Below are 9,461 nucleotides of genomic sequence, written 5' to 3' on the forward strand. Positions count from 1 at the left end.
AGATTCATTTATGTTGTATATTTTAGTAGTTCATATCTACTGCTGATTAGTATTCCATTTTATGACTATACCATAATTTGTTTATCTATTCACCTGTTAATGGACATTTGGGTTTTGGGCTATTATGAATAAAGTTTCTTGGATGATCATGTACAATTCTTTGCATGCACATATGTTTCCACATGTCTTGGATAATTACCTAGGAGTGGAATTGCTAGGTCATATGGTAAGTGTGTGTTCGACTTTATAAGAAACTGCTAGACTATTTCCCAAGGTTGTTGTACTATATGACATTCTTATCAACAATGTATGAGAGTTCCAGTTGATCCAAAACCTCATCAACACTTAGTATTGGTAATTTTTTTGTAACTCTAACCATTTTAGTGGGTATGTAGTATCTCATTGTGGTTGTCATTTACATTATATGACTAAAGATGGAGAACAAAATTTTATCTGCTTGTTGATTATTTTTAAAATGTCTCCTTATGTGAAGTATCTTTTCAAGTCTTTTGACCATTCAAAATTTATGTTTTAGAGTATCTCCAAGGGTTCCATGCATATTCTTCCCGGCCTCTTTAGTAATAGCCAGGATTACTTCCCCCTTTCTTTTACCTTTTTGCCTAATGACATGAAAATCCCAGAATAGCCTGAAGGCATAGTGGGTTACCATTTTGGGTCTCCTTACTTGGGTGCTAAGACCTCTGTGGCCCAGAGTCATAGGGAGAGTGAGAAGAAAATCTTTGTAAGTGATTCATTCAGTATAATAGTGAGAGGTACTGCTTCACTCCCACTTCCTCCTCTGTGTCCCTGGAACCACATTTTCTGACTATGGGAGAAGAAATTCTATATAGAACAGCATGCCAACCTCATTGAGTGTGGTCTCCCATGGGCACTTTGAGTCTTTGACAGACCATTCCACTATTTGTTAAGATCAGCTGTTTGGTGATGGGGGTAAATGGTAAAATCGGTGAATCTCATGGACATCAGGCCACAAACTTTCTTCCTGATTGTAAAGTGAGTTCTCTTATTAGAAGTAATGTTGTGTGGAATCTCACAGTGATGAATAAGATGATCAGCAAGTCCACAGATGGTGTAGCTGGCATACAAGATTGGCAGGCAGAAAAATATAAATATCAAGAATGAATGTTTATTCCAGTGAGGGAAAATCATTTTCCACCTCATGATGGAAAGAGTCCAATGCAATCAACTTACTAGTGGGTGGCTGGCTGATCCCCCACGCTATGGCAGCCTATCAAAGTCTAAGGGTTGGTCATTGCTGCTGGCATGATGAGGACTCAGCTGTGGTGATGGCCAGGTCAGCGTTGGTGAGGGAAAGTCCTTGTGACTGAGCCCATGCTTAGTATCCATTCCTGCATGTTGGATGTTTTGTTATTGAGTGCAATGAACAAGCTCTGAGAGAACTGGGGAAAGAGGCTGACTGGCATCCTCAAGACAGTGATTTTATCCACCTGATTACTGATAATCTCCAGCACAGTGGGACCTTCTCTTGTACATTCACATGGGATTCAATGAGGGCCAATTCTGAGAGTTTTATTCACATAACTCATCTCCAAATTTCCTTGCCTGATCTTCAATCTTTTTCCTTTAATATCTCTGAAATCTAGCCAAGCCATCAGTCACTTCCCATGAATCACTATAGATGCATACTTCAAACCATCTCTCTTTTTATGGATGAAATTCTACCTCCTGGGAGACATTGGTCTTTAGCCAATGTTCTGAGTGGATCTATATCACCACAGTATACCATTCAGAGGTATTTGTAAACCAGGCTTAAAGTATTTTCTTCTCTCTTAAGTAATCATAAGAAATTCTCTGGAAGACTCTTGATTTGGATTGAGGAAAAGAGAGCAGTGTGGCAGGAGGAGGCACATTGGTTTGTGATCCACCTGTTTATGTAACTTACTTGAGACTTCAGGATTTGCTTAAGCAAAATCTTTATAAAACAGCTCCACTTATCCATGGGGTTTTGTTGGACATGAACAATTTTATGACTTGATGAACTACATAAAACCCTGCACGTTATGGGAAGCTCAGATTGTATGATCACCGAGTATTTCATGGTTAAGCATTCAGTCTCCAAGGGCTCAGTAGTAAGCCAGTAGCTGTTTCTCAAAAAGAGTATAGTTATTTGTCTAAGAAGGCATACCCTAACCCACCAGGAAACTCTGCTTCTCTTTTTCTATTTTGGCTTGCCACAGACTCCATTTAACACACTGATCTTCCGTAGATTATCTGCTGGGTCCTAAGCACCAAATATCCGCTTAGATCAGTTGGAGACCCGCCTCTTCCTCTGAGCCTTGGTAAATAGGTTGGAACAGCACACACAGTTACATTGCTAACTTCAAAACCCAGAGACCCAGTAACAATATATCTTTATATTTGGGATTTGAGAAGGGCAGGATAAAGAGTACAGCAAGTTGTCTTTCAATTTGGATCAGATGTCCCACAATGTCCCAGACCACTGATTCCTACAAATCTCACTGTAGCAGTTCAAGTCTATATTTTCATGGGAATATCTCCTATCTTCTGATACCCATGTAGCTCATAACTTTGCCTAGAATACCATTATATCTTGCTGTAGTTTCTACAAGCATGATGTCATCAATCTAGGGACCAGTTGACATCCTGTGGTGATGTTGAGATGAACAGGGTATCTGGGACTAAATAGTGGTACACAGCTGAATAACCGCTGTAGCTCTCAGGCTGGGTGGTGAGTGTACTCCTGTCCCTTCCAGGTTAAAGCAATGTTCTTCTGGCGTTCTCTCCTTTCTGGGATAGAGTAATAAGCACATTCTTTATATCTGTGATTCTCTAACTTTAAACATATGTCAGAATCACCTAGAGGGCTCATTAAAGCACAGGCTTCTAGATAATTCCTCCAGAGTTTCTGATTCAGCAAGTCCAGATTAAATAGAGATGTGATAAGAATCAGCACCATTAAATCTTTCAGACCGTTGACAGCATCACAAATTCCTTTGTTCTCCCAGGGATATATTATGACTTTTGGTTTATAATTTTGGCATGGATCAGGGAGCTAATACAGTACTTCTGTCAATTACTGAGTAAATCTCTTCCTGAGTAAATACTCAGGAGACAAATGGATTCACACTACGATATGGACCCTGGACAAAACTTAAACATTTATCATCTGACTTATATAAATCTTAAACCAGAGTGGTGTTCTGGGTCCCTAGGAATCAAGCAGCCAGCTCAAAGTCAGGGTTCAAAAATTCTCAAAATTTTTGTATTTTCCTTTTCCCAATGTACAGGAAGCCTGGCAAATGGCCACATGTCCTTTAGGGAAGGACAGAGGAAAATTATGAAAGAAACTGTGTTGTTACCTCAAACATATCAGGCTTCCATTCAGTCAGAGGACTCTGGGTGTCTGAGCTGACACAGGGCTGAGAATTCAGTGAAGAACTATATCTCACTATTATCATGGGTCAAGTTACACTTCTGTTGGCCAGACCTAGAGGGTTTTTTTTGATTATACAGATAAATTAGTACCGTAGTAAACTGTTCATCTAGTTTAGTTTTATGGCCTCATGATTAATTAAGTACTACCAGAGATCTGTGTGGATTCAATTATTTGGTTATCAACCTCAGCACAGGAACCTATTATGATAACCATTTCCATCTTGTCTTGGTTGGGTAAGTGCTACTTGGCCTCTTTTTACTCCAGGATCTCATCATCCTTATTGAGGTTATGGAGCCTGTTTCAATACTGGCATCTCCTAACACATCCTTGATCAACAGGAAACAGTCACTGGAGTTTTTTTCTTTGTTTTTTCCGTTTAATGCTGGTGCTCTTTTCATCAATGTATTTCTCTAGGCACTTATGAAGTGAGGCTCTTCTGGGACCTCTTGGGAGGGAGGAGGCTATAGTTAGGGGATGAATCTCGCTTATCCTATACTTCTATCTTTATAAGTTATTGGATTACTTTCTCTACACCTCAACGGTGGCTGTTCATTAGAATCAGGCAGGGGGTTCTTAAAAATCCTGTTGCCCAGGCTACGTCTCTGTCCAAGACTTTCTGGAAGTGAGACCCAGGCAGAAATACGTAAGTACTTTTTAAAATTCCCCAGCTAATTCCACATTGCAATTACAAAATGAATTTATTAAATCCCGTATTTAATGTAGGCCATTATTGAGTATAGATTTCAGCATTAACTTGTTGAGCAAACAATTTAAACTTGTTCCACTTGCTCAAGTTAGCACATTAAATCCAAACTCTATAGTAATGGTACCTATATTGATAAAATCAACCCAGTCTAAAATTAAATGACTTCCTGTTTGTCCTAATACTCTTAGAATTCATTCCTATACATATTCCCCACATTTTTCTACAAGCAAAATTTTCATTGAAGTATAACATACATAGAGAGTAAAATGTAAAATGTGTAAGTGTATAGCTTCATGAATTTTACAAAATGAACACACCCTTGTAACCATTTCATTAACCAGAACATTAACACCACATCAGAAACTCCTTCATGGTGCCTCACAGTCATTACACCTTCATAAAATTAAGTACTATTTTTAAATGTTCATCACTATAGAGTAATTTTGCCTGTTTTTGAACTTTAAATAAAAGTAATCTTACAGTATGTACTCCTTTATAACTGCCTTCTTTTCCTTAACAAAATATCTGTGAGATTCATCCATATTGTTGTGTATAGCAGTAGCTGGTTCTTTTTCATTGCTGTATAGTATTTCATTCTAAGCAATTTACCGTATTTTATTTACCAGTTTTATTTTTTAAATCATTTGAGTTGTTTCTAATTTTTGAATATTCCAGTGTTTCTATTGTGAATGCTCTTGTATATATCTTTTGGTACACATATGTATGTATGCATGTCTATTGTATGATCAGTCTTTTTAATTTTATTCATTCCAGTGAATGCATTGAGATATCTCATTATGGCTTTAATTTGTATTTATCTGATGATATTTAGCACCTTTCATTTGTGTATTGGATATTTGGATGTCCTCTTCTGTAAAGTGTCTGTTTAAGTCTTTTGCCTGGTTGTTTTTGTTTTTTAATTGAATTGCCTGTCTTTTTTCTTATTTATAGTTAGCAGGCTGGGTCCCCTTGAGGAAGGACCTGGATACACTACTGAAATTTATACTGTTAATCTTTCTCCCAGCCTTCCCCAAAGCGACCTATGGCCTTTACCAGAGTAACTGCACATTGGGGAAAGGAAATAATCAGAACTTTCAGAGGCTACTGGACACTAGCTCTGAATTGACACTAATTCCGGGAGACCCAAAACATCACTGCGGCCCTGCCGTCAGAGTAGGGGCTTACGGAGGTCAGGTGATCAATGGAGTTTTAGCTTAGGTCCATCTCACAGTGGGTCCAGTAGGTCCCTGAAACCATTCTGTGGTATTTCCCCAGTTTCAGAATGTATTATTGGACTAGACATACTTAACAGCTGGCAGGATCCCAACACTGGTTCCCTGACCTGTGGAGGGAGGGTTATTATGGTGGGAAAATCCAAGTGGAAGCCACTAGAACTGCCTCTACTTAGGAAAATAGCCAACAAAAAGCAATACTGCATCCCTGGAGGAATTGCAGAGATTAGTGCCACCATCAAGGACTTGAAAGATTCAAGGGTGGTGATTCCCATCACACCCTCATTCAACTCGCCTATTTGGCCTGTGCAGAAGATGGATGGATCTTGGAGAATGACAGTGGATTATCACAAGCAGGTGGTGACTCCAATTGCAGCTGCTGTACCAGCTGTGGTTTCATTGCTTGAGCAAATTAACACATCTCCTGGTACCTTGTATGCAGCTCTTGATCTGGCAAGTGCCTTTTTCTCCCTACCTGTCCATAAGGCCCACCAGAAGAAAGTTGCTTTCAGCTTCCAAGGCCAGCAATACACCTTCACTGTCCTACCTCAGGGGTATATCAACTCTCCAGCCCTATGTCATAATTCAGTTCACAGGGATCTTGATTGCCTTTCCTTTCCACAAGATATCACATTGTTTTATTACACAGATGATATTATGCTCATTGGACATAGTGAGCAACAAGTAGCAGCTACTCTAGACTTATTGGTAAGACATTTGCATGCCAGAAGGTGGAAAATAAATCCCACTAAAATTCGGGGACCTTCTACCTCAGTGAAACTTCTAAGGGTCCATTGGTGTGGGGTATGTAGAGATAACCTTGCCGAGGTGAAGGATCAGTTGTTGCATCTGGTCACTCCTACAACCAAGAAAGAGGCACAACATCTAGTTTGACTCTTTGGATTTTGGAAGCAACATATTCCTCATCTGGATGTGTTACTGTGGACCATTTACCGAGTGATCTGAAAAGCTGCTGGTTTTGAATGGGGCCCAGAACGAGAGAAGGCTCTGCAGCAGGTCCAGGCTGCTGCGAGGGCTGCTCTGCCACTTGGGCCATATGTTCCAGCAGATGCAATGGGGCTCGAAGTGGCAGTGGCAGATAGGAATGCTGTTTGGAGCCTGTGTCAGGACCCTATAGGTGAATCTCAGTGTAGCCCCTTAGGATTTTGGAGCAAAGCCCTGCCATCCTCTGCAGATCACTACTCTCCTTTTGAGAAACGGCTCTTGGCCTGCTCCTGGGCCTTAGTAGAGATTGAACACTTGACCATGGGCCGCCAAGTTACTAGGTGTCCTGAGCTGCCCATCATGAATTGGGTGTTATCTGACCCACCAAACCTTAAAGTTGGGTGTGCACAGCAACACTCCATCATCAAATGGAAGTGGTATATGTGATCGTGCCTGAGCAGGCTCTGAAGGCACAAGTACGATACATGAAGAAGTAACCCAAGTGCCAATGATCCCCATTCCCACCTTCTCTCTCCCAGCCTGCACCTATGGCCTCATGACAAGTTCCTCACGACTGATTGACAAAGAAAGAGAAGACTCGGCCTGGTTTACAGATGGTTCTGCACTATATGCAGACACCACCTGAAAGTGAACAGCTGCAGCACTACAGTCCCTCTCTGGGTCATCCCTGAAGGAAAGAGTGAAGGGAAATCCTCCCGGTGGGCATAACTTTGGGCATTGCCCCTGGTTGTGCACTTTGCTTAGAAGGAGAAACGGTCAGATGTGCAGTTATACAGTTATGCATCGCTTAACGACAGGGATACATTCTGAGAAATGCGTCGTTAGGCATTTTCATTGTTGTGTGATCACCATAGAGTGTACTTACACAAACCTGGACAGTATAGCTTACTGCACACCTAGGCTATATGGTGCTAATCTCATGGGATCACCGTGATATGTGGTCCGTCATTATGCTGTGCACGACTGTATACTGATTCATGGGCTGTGGCCAATGGTTTGGCTGGATGGTCAGGGACTCAGAAGGAACATGATTGGAAAATTGGTGACAAGGAAATTTGAGGAAGAGATATGTGGATAGGCCTCTTTGAATGGTCAAAAAACATACGGGTATTTGTGTCCCATGTGAATGCTCACCACAGGGTGATCTCAGCAGAGGAGGATTTTGATAATCAAGTGGTTAGAATGACCTGTTCTGTGCATACCAGTCAGGCTGTGTTTTTTCCAGCCACCCCTGTCATTGCCCAATGGGCTCATGAACAAAGTGGCCATCATGGCAGGAGTAGAGAGTAAGTATGGGTTCAGCAACATAGACTTCCACTCACCAAGGCTGATCAGGCTATGGCCACCACTGAGTGCCCAATATGCCAAGAGCAAAGACCAACATTGAATGATTGAGATTAATTATGGTTTACTGAGAAATGTATGGGTGCCAATTTGACAAGGGGTGGACTTGTGATGGTTAATTTTATGTGTCAACTTAACTGAGGTAAGGAATGCCTAAATAATTGGTAAAACATTACTTCTGGGTGTGTCTGTGAGGCTGTCTCCAGAAAAGATGTGAGTGGGCATCATCCAATCCACTGAGGGCTTGAATAGAACAAAAAGGCAGAGGAAGGGTAAATTCACTCTCTCTGCTTGAGCTGAGATATCCATCTTCTCCCACCCTCAGACATTGGTGCTCCTGGCTTTTGGGCATTCGGATTCAGACTGAGACTTACACCATCAGTCCCTTGATTCTCAGGCCCTTCCACTTGGACTGAATTACACCATGGGCTTTCCTGGTTTTCCAGCTTGTGTATTTTCAGCAGATCATGAGACTTCTTGGCCTCCATAATTACATGAGCCAATTCGTATAATAAATCTCTCTCATGCTCCCTCTCAATTGGTTATGTTTCTCTGGAGAACCCTAAATAACACGTATAGTATATACTTCTATTTACTGAGGTCATTTTAAATTTTTCTCAGAATGTTTTGAATTTTCTGTGGAGAGGTTATGCATACTATCTGCTGGCGTTGATGACAAGTGATCCTTGGATTCATGGAGCACCATGTTTCAAAGAGCAAATGGAAGAGATAGTTGGAGGTGTAAAGAAGAGAAGAATATCCAGGTTAATATCTAAAATTATTACCTTTTATAATCATATAAATGAAAGAGAAGTGCCCAATGCAGTGCCCCATATATAACATATAGGTGTCCTTTCTCTTCTTATATCTCACTCCAGAGGTTCATTGAGTCTTCTGTTGATCCCAGAAGGCTACATGAAGGAGAGAAGCACATATGGGGCTCTGAGAATGAAGCTTGTAACAAATATATTAGATAAGGCTTATGGGGCTCTTAGTGCTTGGCATACAGTAAGTGCTCAATTCATTATGATGATGATGTTGGTGTTGAGGCTGATGATGCCTGCGAAGACATGGACAGCTACAAACCAAGATCTGTTCTTATTACGTAAATACGGAGGATTAGAGCTGGACCAGATTTAGTGTTGTCTTATCTAATTTTCCACTGAGTGCCAATGAGAGGTAAGGAGAGTCCAGAAATAGGGGAACATTCCACAGAAGAGCATAAACATTGTTGCCAACCCAGCATCAGTTTCAAAATGTGAAGTAAGAGGGATTCCAACAGAATCAAAGAGACACATTTTTCTTGCGGAAGCGCACTCTCACAGATGATAATGAAAATGAAAAAATGATGAAAATAATTTATTTACCCAAATAAGTTTATGAGGAGAGATACAGTTTTCTAAGATTATTCATATAAAATGAGAAATCAAAGTGAATTAAGAGGCAAAATGATGAACAAATCTGTTTCCCAAGCTATTCTAAGAAGAAAAAGACAATGGTTTGGCTTAAGCTATTGGATAAAACCACATCGATAAGATAAGATTTATTGGATCTCTGATGGAGTAAATATTTGACTTTTTTTCCCTTTTTTGGGGGGGCAGTTGGCATATGAACACTTCTGCTACTCGCAAGTAGTCACAAATTAGGTGGGTGGCAGGACCCTACTTCCCATTAAAGAAGCTGAAGAGAGAATGTATTCCCTTTCCTTCCTCCCTGACTGTGAGGATGACTCAGGTTCAGCCAACTGGATGTCCCCACCTGGGACTTGAACCTT

General features: G+C 40.8%; 1 pseudogene; it reads left to right on the forward strand.

Moving 5' to 3' along the window:
- The first annotated feature begins 1,241 nt into the window (after positions 1 to 1,241).
- Positions 1,242 to 7,738, forward strand: LOC131412271 (uncharacterized; annotated as a pseudogene).
- The last annotated feature ends 1,723 nt before the right edge of the window (positions 7,739 to 9,461 follow it).

The sequence above is a fragment of the Diceros bicornis genome, chromosome 12, assembly GCF_020826845.1.
Source record: "Diceros bicornis minor isolate mBicDic1 chromosome 12, mDicBic1.mat.cur, whole genome shotgun sequence".
Taxonomy (NCBI): domain Eukaryota; kingdom Metazoa; phylum Chordata; class Mammalia; order Perissodactyla; family Rhinocerotidae; genus Diceros; species Diceros bicornis.